Here is an 11,658-nt window from a genome sequence, read left to right on the forward strand (position 1 = left end):
CAGTTAGTGAACAATTTAGGCACAGTAGGCTCTACTGTAGGCTAGGCGCTGCTCTGCATTTGTACACGAGATAGTCGAGATAAGCAAAAGTATACCCAAGATAAAATGGGCAGCTTCAGGATAGAGCTGGCTGCTTACTAGGCATATTGCGCACCGATCGAGTGCTCATCTGTTTATCAGGCATAAAGTACATCCTCCTGTAGGAACAGTTAAGTCATACTGAACTCACAAAATGTCATCCTCATTATTTTCTTTAGTACTATGAATAATATCATTTATATAATATGTCTTAATGTTACCCATATCATTTTAACTGTGAACAAAAAGTGTATCTCAGCCTTTTTTCAGCCTTACGTCACATTGTAACCAATGTAAGCAAGCAAGCAACGTAAAAACAAAAACAAAAACAATACAAGGAACAAGGAACACTGACTAATTATACTCTGGGAAATGCCCAGGTTAAAAAACTTGAATGTAAAAATGTCCCATACTGTTGGGTCGTTCATAATACAATTCAGGTATGAAGCTGCGGGCCTTATAGAATTGACATGCAGGACATTTGGCCCGCGGGCCGCACTTTGGACACAGCTGCTCTAGAATGGACTGAAATGTAAAATAGTACCATTTGCCTATACAGTACCTCCATTTTTACAGACATTTACAGACACAAGTACAGTTATGTGTCCTCCTTACAGCAATAAAGTTTAACAGATGGTTTGGGCAACCACTGGTTGCTAAGTGAATTCTGAAAACCTGTTTGAACTACACTAACTTCTTTGGCCAAAAGTCAAGCCAGTCAAGTTATGTACATTTTATTACTGTAAAATAAGGATCTCTCCCAGGACGGTTTTCCTACTCAGGGCTGTGTCAGACATGGGATGCATAGGCTACATGTATCTAAAGTGTCTGTGTTGTACTTTTGCTTCAGTGCACTATAAGGCTCCTGCAAGTAATTGCTTTTTATAGGCAAAAAGCTAAATATGTTAAAGACTGTTGTAGACTGTCTATTTTCTCTATACCTTGTACAACAAAGTAGTGCTTTTCAAGTACAATATTTCCATGTTGAAAGACAGGTCTGTGGAGAAAGGGCCACAAGGATTAAACAGATCTGTGCCGATTTCCCCACTGTAAATGACTTGACTTGGCAAGCCCTGGGGACAGCGGTGCTGATTCCAGCCAGCCAGTCCCTCTATGGTTAGGGAGAAAGTGCCTGTCCAGCAAGACTAAAGAGCCTTTTCCCCAGTACAGAGTTCAATTTAAACAAAATGTCACTTTGATTTTACACACTGAAAGGCCATTTGGAGTCGTTGCTTTGTGCTGGAACATTTCCCCCGTCATTACTTCTTCCCCCATGACGTCAACAAAAACACGATTCTCATTTCTCATGAGGCTTATTCTCAATAAGATCTTTAATGAGACGGAAATGGTCTGTTCTATTACTGGGCATCATGCGAGTACAATGTGAGTACAAGCCATTTTTCTATTTAGTTGGAGCCGCATATGGAGACCTAAGTTGATCCTGTTCCTGTATTATTACATCAAATAAGATGGGTTTTTTTCTGTTTTCTTTTTAATGTGGTGGTGATTTATTGCACCAGCCCACTAATCCGATCTAATCTTATTTTATCTGATCTGTCAGTGTCTTTATAAAAATGTATGACAGAATAACATGAGCAAGCCAAACACAATTGGACAGTTTTGGACAGAAATATAGTACTATCTGGCTGGGTGCCATGTGAGAGAAAAGTCTGCTGCTGTGGTGCTGAATTCTATAATAATAATAGAAATATGTTCCAGAATGACAAGACTATATATCTACGTAAGCTGAATGGGACTGCTTGTCTCATTTGTCTTGGTAATGCAGGAAGAGCAGAGATCAGTAAGACAAGGTGTAAACTAAAGAGATGAAGTTAAGCCCTAGCAAAGAAAATGTTACGGAAAAAAGCTTTCTAAGTGATGTCTAGTGGGTATTAAACAGGGCTGAATGTGTCCCCTCAGATCCTGCAGGTCAAAGGTCATGGCTGTTTGATAAACCTATAGACATTATATTCATACAACACATCATACAATCAAATCTGACTCTTGCTTTCTGATAATCAATTTATCAGAAAGCATTTCTCCCAAAACTCATTGCCTACAAGTTTGTCTACTATGAATATTCTACAGAATATTCATTGTTTGGATATGGAATTTTGCCACTTGCAAATTATCTTCTGATGATTAAAATATTTTACTCTACTCATCAGATTTCTTGGCACAGCATGCATGTTTGAGTTATGAACATAATGCAGTATCTGACAAATCACTCTTGTTGAATAGGTCGTTTGTCTGATTACAGTATAAACAAACGTGTTTGCCAGCAATGTCAACTGCACTGTAAAAGCATAGTGTAATTTGTTGAACTTTTGATAAGAGTGTACAGTACACTCCAGAAACTGGAGTGCTCGCCGGATCTTCTCTTCTTCTTCTTAAGTCTGTATTCCTGCCAATTCTAGAAGCACCTTTAATATACTTTTTAGACTTCTTCATCTCCTTTGAGCACCCGGTTGGCCTCTGCGTTCTTACACTCTTACAAGTAACTAAGAAAACAAAACTGAACCGCAGTTTAATGTTCACAACTTATTGGTGATGCTGGCTGGCATCTACTGGTGGCACTTTTAGTTGGGCAGGCTAGTCAGTGGTTAGCTTGGGCAGTCTAATCAGTGGTTAGCAGCAGTTGTTAAAGAGATAAGAGCATTATTATTATTATATATTTTTTTTTAAGATATTTTTTTGCGGCTTACACCTTTTATTGATTTTTGAAGGGACAGACAGTAGGCTGACAGGAAACGGGAGAGAGATGGGGGGATGACATGCAGTAAAGGCCGTGTCGGGTCCGGGAGTCGAACCCGCGGCACACTGCGACTGGATTACCAGTCCGGTGCCCAGACCGTTACGCTACGGCCTGGGCCAATAAGAGCATTTTTCATTTATTATCCGCATCCACATTTTCCTCACTGGTCCGGGGATTTGAACGGGTGACCTGACCAATTGAATGAATCTGTGAAAAATCTCTTAACGTATCCATGCTCACCTTCTCCTCGGACAAGTAAATTACACAACCCCCTAAAACAAAGGTCAAGCTGGATGATGCATCTGTCTGCCTATCGATGTACCATATTGATCTGTCTATCTACCTTATCAATTAATAGACAAAGTTGTCTGATTGTCTACCTTATCTATCTACAGCATGTAAACAGGCCAGTGTTTTCCAAATGGCACATTGGAGCTAATTTCTGTTGCATGCACACATTTACTACAGAAGAGAAGTGAATACTTACAAGTAAATGTTTAATGCTGTTAAATGGTGGTAATTTTAACGTGCCGGTCCGGCAAACCGCAAACCGTTCGGCCACCGCTGCCCTGTGGCAATGGCACAGGACAGTAGGTACACACTGGAAAAGCCAGGTGATTGTCGGCCACAGTCACCCACAGACAGCCCGACTTGTGTGTTGCTCCCCATAGACAACCATAATGCATAATGGTGTGCGTGTGTGTGTGTGTGTGTGTGTGCGTGCGTAAGCATTTTTGATTGCTGTGAATGCAGGCAGGGAAACGATGCCTGGTCCGAAACATTGTACCGGTACTCTAAATAAATTGTTTTTGTAAGTGAAGAAGACAGTGTGCGGGACTCTCTCTCCCTGTTCCCCATTTTTTCCATTGGGCAGGGGGACATGAAATTAATAAATAATTCAAATATACAAAAAAAAGAGCCATATAGCAGATGACGTCATCGTTTGGTCATCATTTTGCATCAGAAGAAACAATTGTTAGATTAACTAAACTTTGAGTGAACTGATCCACTACTGGAAGTTTGTTCATATCATATACTGTAGTTTAGAACTATATGAGGCATAACTCAACACTAATCTCACGTGTTGTTTTGTTCTAAGTCAGGTAACAGAAGACCAGAGTCCTAGATGACCTGTCACCTGAGACTTCTTGAGTATTCATAATTTAAAAGAATGTCGGTCTTGTATTCTGGACGTAAATCACTGAGTGACTTAAATATGAGTAACAGTATTGTAAAATTAAATCAAGTCCGTGACTCAGCCATTGAAGACATCTAAGAATTAGTTTTAGTGTATAGCGTCGGTCGTGGAAGATACGGCCCCTTGTTCGAAAAGTTTTATTTTTGTCTGAGCCAGGGTGGCATGAGAAGATAGATCATCGGATCACTGAAACAGTTCAAAGTTCATCTAAGAAAGTTTCATAGCTATAGCCTACCCAATACTAAAGATTTGGGGGTAACCCCTACACAAGAATAAAGTTTCATCTGGCCCAGGATGGTGCTAGAGGAAAAGGGGGGGAACGCGTCTGTCCGACATCCTGTTAAGACTGACTACGCAGCCGGTAAAAACTCACCCGTGGCTTATGCACTAGGGTTAAGGTTTGGGGATAGGGTTAGTATGGGGCTCTATGGTTAGGGTTAAGGTTTGGGGATAGGGTTAGTATGGGGCTCTATGGTTAGGGTTAAGGTTTGGGGATAGGGTTAGTATGGGGCTCTATGGTCAGGGTTAAGGTTTGGGGATAGGGTTAGTATGGGGCTCTATGGTTAGGGTTAAGGTTTGGGGATAGGGTTAGTATGGGGCTCTATGGTCAGGGTTAAGGTTTGGGGATAGGGTTAGTATGGGGCTCTATGGTTAGGGTTAAGGTTTGGGGATAGGGTTAGTATGGGGCTCTATGGTCAGGGTTAAGGTTTGGGGATAGGGTTAGTATGGGGCTCTATGGTCAGGGTTAAGGTTTGGGGATAGGGTTAGTATGGGTCTCTATGGTCAGGGTTAAGGTTTGGGGATAGGGTTAGTATGGGGCTCTATGGTCAGGGTTAAGGTTTGGGGATAGGGTTAGTATGGGGCTCTATGGTTAGGGTTAAGGTTTGGGGATAGGGTTAGTATGGGGCTCTATGGTCAGGGTTAAGGTTTGGGGATAGGGTTAGTATGGGGCTCTAGTCTATGGTCAGGGTTAAGGTTTGGGGATAGGGTTCGTATAGGGCTCTATGGTCAGAATATTGGGTAGTCGGATTTATGGGTGTCGGATTATTGGGACGTCGAACTAACGCTACACACCAAAATCATTAACATTTTACTTGAGGGAGCAAATTCATATGTATGTAATGTTTACTTCCAATTTAGACATTTATCAGACGCTCTTAATCCGGAGTGATTTACTCTGCTTGACATAGCAACTCCGTTTTCAGATGTTTCTTTCGACACCTCTATTTTGAATTATCATTTGGGAAATTAATTATCTGGACGCAAACTAAGGCACAAGGTGCAAATGGGTTTTATTTAATCTTTGATTTGGGCATAACATAAATAAGACCAATCAGTGTCATCTCTAATTCCCTGGAGCAACATGCCCCTACAATATGACATGACATGTTGTAACTTGTTAGTTCAATGACAGATTCAGCAAGTTGGAGGAGATGCGAATGATTTCCTGCTAAGGAAACAGATCTGCTTGTGCGCAACATGAGAGCATGTGAGAATCTACAGGAGCAGTATTAATGATGTGATGAAGAAAATGGCCCCTCGCCGAAACATCAAATGGAAACAAGAGGTGGACCACCCGTTGTGGCTGTTGCTCCTCCTGTAATGTCTCCTCTTTCAGTACAGTCAGTACTTCAAGAGATATCCGGGGTATATCTGCAACTTTTCCCTGTGTTTAGATAGCAAAACAAACAATAGGATACATTTTGTACCTTATTGTTTTCAATGTTTGTTTTGGTAGAACCTAGAAAGGGATGTTTTTGATCTGACAAAACACATTTTTAATTGAGGGCTTTTTCATGGTGTGTATAACTCTGGCAAGTTAAGGATAAGTTATGTTTACAGTAGTGCTACAAGTATGTGCTTGAGCCACATACTGAGCTAAGTGACATCTGTTTATGTTGACAATAACAGCAATGGCAACTAGCAACAATTTTAAGATGTATCTAGAGTTATACGTCCTCAAACTTGTCGTACCAAGCAATCATCTTGCAGTCTTCTGAGGCAGAATTGTGTCCTTTTGACATCACTTTTGTCGAACAACGTTTTTTGTACTGTCACTGGATGCGCAAGGTATAGAGTGTCGCAGTCCCGCCCCCTATGAGGACCCAGGACATAATTCCCCGTTTATTTTCCCCATAGACATTTCAAGAAGTATTTATTTTTAACTACTTTTAAGCTCTTTCTTTTAAGCCTCGTACAAAGCCAACTCGAGTTTTTGGGCAGAGAAGATAATTTAACAATTCTTTTGTTGTTTTTCTTCTTTGTAATTATTTGTTCAGCCAAAAATAGTTTGTTGTCATGATTTGTCACGACTCGAGTTGGCTTTGTCTGCGGCGTAAACGTCTTTAAATAAATACTTTTTATAAAGCCTATGGGGAAAATGAACAGGGAATTCACTTCTGTGTCTCTCGTCGTCATGAAAGGGGGCGGGACTGCGACACTCTTGTGGTGCGCGAGTGCCTTCTAGGGGGTGCGCGCTTAGAGTATATATATGAATAGAGACGGCATCCGAGTTCTCCTTCCATCCACTTGCATTAAGTTGCTCAAAAGCGCATGAGGCGATTTCACTCCTCATTCCACGTAGGAACAGAGTGCATTCTGGGATGGATTTGCCCCAAACACATGAATGCGCTGCCGTTGAATGTGCACGAACGTGCACGAGCGTGCTGCCGTCGTGAACGTGCACAATGATAGTCAACGGACCAGCGTGTTCATTTGTTTGGGGCCAGGCTGCAATACCTTCATTCGGCCACTACTGTATGTCCATTTCGCCTCAGGGTTTCCTCTGGGTGCCGTCTCTATTCATATATACTCTAAGGGTGCACGACATAAAAAGGTGGTGCTATTGTTTTATTTTAAATATATTAACATATTATGTATTTTGCATATGTATATGCAAAATGTAGCCTATGCTGCATATATTATGCCATATTCAGGTTCATATATGTGCATATATGTGGATAAATAGGAAATATTGTCTCTATATAGCTTATGCAATTTATATTTCCATGTGGGTGCGTCAGCTAGGTCTGGAGGTAACAGGGGGTGTACGGCCAAAAATGTTTGGGAACCGCTGCTCTCTAACTTGCCTTTTCACAGGGCACTGTTAACTCATTGCGAGAGTTCTCGTCATTATCACTGAGGTCCACATTGCCTGAACAAGCACTCTATAACAATGATTGCTATCAGAATATAGTGCTTAAACCTTTTAACGAAAACGTTTTTGTTTTTAAGTAAAAAATATCACATAGCCTACTTTTAAATTTCTGTTTTATGACATGCATGTAGACACGTTGTCGTGTACATATTGTACTGTACAAGTACAAAGCCTGTCCTAAACGGCTCGGCCTACAGTGATGCCATAAATATCCTCCACACACACACACACACACACGGTATTAATATCTATAACCCCTAGGGATGCACCAACCAATCAGAAGACAATTGGTATGTATCCACTGATTTGTGCTTTAAATAGCGCAGTCAATATTGGTCCGATTCTATGTTTATGGCCAATGTTTGAAGCAGATTTGTTTTTGGAAGCAACACTAGTTTGAACTAAACCAAGTCGTGAAGTGCTGTATGACCAACTCCCCGGAATAATTATACTAAAATGATTAGGCCTAGCTCAATACAGACATGTGTGAAAGGTTTTAACCATGAATTGTGTACCTGTATAGGCTACAATCCCTATAATAGTCTGTATCTGCATCAGCTGAAATAATCATAAACTAAATCACCTGTGCATTCCAATAACCAATAGATAACAGATTCATAATAGATTTCCCAGACCCAGAACATCCAAAATCATGATTTAGTATCCAACTCAATGAACAGCGTGTTTTAAATCAACCAGAGGAATTAGTGCCTCACGTTGGTCCTCCAATGACCAGTGCCAGCACCATCTGGCATCCATAGACTGACTCCTACAGTATATATATAGCTTTAGAAATAACAGTGCAGGGGTATAATAATTCTAATCACATTTAGATGTTTAGCTTATAGGCCTCTAGTCTCACAGCAGATCTGATCAGATACATATACCCCCAATCAGAGGTTTAGCTGACTTTTTCTCAGGTCATGGTGACTTGTGTGATTCAGACTATCTGCGTCACCGACAAGTCGACGACCCAAGGGACTGCTGTGCCCAGTGTTGAGTCGGTCGGATGGACGGTTGTCCAGAACCGCAGATCCGACAGACACGTGCATATATAGGCATATATCGATGTCCAGAACCGCCAATCCGACTGCTGGTTCCATATATGGGCATGCCGACCGATTTCAAACCTGTACGCATCAGTGCATGAGGCCAAGTTTGAAGTTGATCGGATCCAAAAAAATATCAAGAGAACTGCAGAACCATCATAGACCGGCCATGCTCGACATGGAACTACAAAACCATCATAGACCAGCCATGCTCGACATGGAACTACAAAACCAACATAGACCGGCCATGCTCGACATGGAACTACAAAACCATCATAGACCTGCCATGCTCGACATGGAACTACAAAACCAACATAGACCGGCCATGCTCGACATGTAACTACAAAACCATCATAGACCGGCCATGCTAGACATGGAACTACAAAACGATCATAGACCGGCCATGCTAGACATGGAACTACAAAACCATCATAGACCGGCCATGCTAGACATGGAACTACAAAACCATCATAGACCGGCCATGCTAGACATGGAACTACAAAACCATCATTGACCGGCCATGCTAGACATGGAACTACAAAACCATCATAGACCGGCCATGCTAGACATGGAACTACAAAACCATCATAGACCGGCCATGCTCGACACGGAACAACATAAAAGAGACACAGACAGACGGATACAACAGGTACTCTGACAACGCGTACAACAGCAAATGCAGAACCGGGTGGGGAATGCATTTCCAACTTACCTATACTAGTTTCCAAATATGCCGGTGTTGAGTCCATCAGATAGGGGTTGTCTACTCCAGAACCCCCTATGCTACAGCAAAATGGCATATGCCGACACGTACAGGCCACTTTTTGTGCTCAAGGGATTTTGTCAGAGTGACCTTTCAATTTAATGACTGCAAGTGCAACTCTGCTTGGTGACTATAGTTCACAAGCTAAAAAAAAAACAATCTACCAAACATGACAGCCAAAACGTCACACGATACGATATATCAATGTGACAATGTAAAGTGCGTTTTTGAATCTGAGAAACATTTTTAACTACTGAATTTCTCATGGGTATCATTAACTGTCTTACACCATGTTCTTTATCTGAATTTATCTCACCTTAATTGCTCTGTGGGCGGAATGTAGTCATTAACATGCAACTTTCTGTCTGTTATGTAGGCCTACAGTATAATCTCCTGACAATCAAAATACAAAGAACTACTCTTGTCTACTCACTCTCTCCAGTGTAAGATAACAAACATGGTCGGTGGCATGTATCGTATCAAATGGACACATCAATTAAGTATTACTACCAAGTGCTAAGATACATCTATAAAACAATCTTTACTTGTCTGTCATTCTATGACACTGTCTGACACACCTAAAGTGACACTGCAAGCTAGTTCACAATTCACATAAGCACTCTTTTATTACGCTCTATAATAATTTGAATTTTGAGATATGGGATGCGTATATACTGCCTACTACAATAAATAATACTACATACAATAAGGATGAGCTGTCTAAACTCACAAATTAATATTCGACTACTAACTTATTTTGTTCACTACAAAAAGGTTGACCCAAATATTACCTGATTGTGTGTTGCTTACACAGCTTGCATACTGTAGAGCTAGGTTGGACTACCAGCAGGCCTCGACCTAGCCCCTTTCGGGACCCTCCATAAAGCTTTTCTGAAATTTGGATGAGTTTTATGTAGGGTCCCTGCTCATAACTATATTTTCGTATGGGAATTCTGGAACGCGGACATAAATATTCTCTCTAAGATCGTAACTGCGGCGTTTGACGGCCTTTTTTAGTTTAAGTTATTCTGAATTCGTGAACTACAAACCGCTGCGAATATCTCCTGTGGCGCGGAAGCCGTTAAGTATTTTTAATCTTTGTTTGACCGATTTGGTCGATTTATTTCTTCTTGTTTGTTTACCGTTTATTGTACCGCCTCCCGGTGTGCGGTTGGTTTGTGCAGCTACGTCCCTGCCTCTGATCTGCTCTGTCATAGCTATAGCGCCACTAGCTAGCCAGATAGGCGGTACAATGAGGTGTCAATAAACAAGGAAGGAAGAGAAGAATCAAAGCGACCAAATCGGTCAAACAAAGATTAAAAATACTTAACGGCTTCCGCGCCACAGGAGATATTCGCCGGCGGCATGTATGGGTACTTATACTTCACATATTCAGAAGCCCTCACATGAAAAAAAGTCGTCAAAGAGCGCAGACAGGCGTTATCCACGTTGTTTATGTTTTATGTATGTCCGCGTACCAGGTGGCAGGATACTGCTGGAACAGGACCCAATGGTCTGTGTCGTCAAAAAGTCAGAAACTTCAGTACCATTGGGTTCTGCTTGGAGGGCTAGCCTCGACCCATAGGTAACATAGGCTACTATTTTCGAAGTCCAGAATGCTTTGACTGCACCTGATTGTCCTCTGGACCTCAAATATTTTGAAAACAAATATTAATGTTTAATTTTCTCAATTACGTAAATTTAGCCTAGAGACAACAGTTTGAACTCCAAACCACTCAATTAGTGTATTTATTTACATCTCTGAAATGGTAAGCCTTGGACCAGGGCTACTTGGCAACCAACTATATTGTCAACAAATTCACATTCTAGGCTACACTTTTCATGCTCGCATGTCGTGACTCCTAATAAACATCACATCAACTGATTTTACGATTGATATAATTCCTTCGAGTAGGCCTATAGAGGTTAGGTTACCCTAGTTCCACTTCCTACAGTAAGTAGGCTAAGTTAAATGTGTTATGGATATTCTAATCATGTCATATTCATATTAACCCAATTGTATGTTATCTGTTATGTGCGTGACAGGTTGACATCATGATTCATGTGCATTCCCAAACACTGTCATATCCTCATATAGTCACTTAAAATTTACTTTTGACAAAAACATCGAATTGCCTATTCTCTACAAGTATTAGGTTTTCCATCACCTGTGTGTGGGCGGGTCGGTGAAACCAAACCTTAATTTATTATGTTATTTGTAACCGCTACTCAGAACAGGCTTTAATGGTCCTCCTACCTTTCAAAAGACGTGCAGTGTGTGGTTATGGCTCTGCTGTTGGCCGTGCGTCTGCGTCACATCGGTCGTGGTCCACAAAAGTCGCTTCCAGTCATTGCATTCCGAAAGTGAATAGCGTTGTGAGCAGCGTAAACATCAACAACATAATGGAGTGACCTGGAACACCACATCATCATCATCACAGCTGTAGTGTGTCCTCCTCCTCTCCTCTCTCCTCTTTCTTTGTGTCGTTGGGGGGGGGGGGGAGCGTGGCTAATTTCAAAGCGCTCGGGTAAATCTTTCACTTTCATCCATTAAAAAAACCCGCCACGTCGCAAGAAAATCGACAACGATATAAATAAAGCATTTATCATATTAGTTCAGAGCGGAATCTCTGGGTTTTCCGACCCGGAGGGGAGGCT

General features: G+C 41.4%; 1 protein-coding gene across 1 annotated transcript in view; it reads right to left on the minus strand.

Moving 5' to 3' along the window:
* The window catches only part of gpr153 (G protein-coupled receptor 153), a 48,342-nt gene extending 37,043 nt beyond the window's left edge, over window positions 1-11,299 (minus strand). Inside the window, exon 1 of the mRNA XM_083769514.1 lies at window positions 11,258-11,299. The gene's annotated coding sequence lies outside the window, so the exon portion shown is untranslated. The remainder of the gene's footprint in view (window positions 1-11,257) is intronic.
* Window positions 11,300-11,658: the final 359 nt, after the last annotated feature.

The sequence above is a fragment of the Protomyctophum parallelum genome (genome assembly GCF_964188405.1).
Source record: "Protomyctophum parallelum genome assembly, chromosome: 7".
Classification (NCBI taxonomy): Eukaryota; Metazoa; Chordata; class Actinopteri; order Myctophiformes; family Myctophidae; genus Protomyctophum; species Protomyctophum parallelum.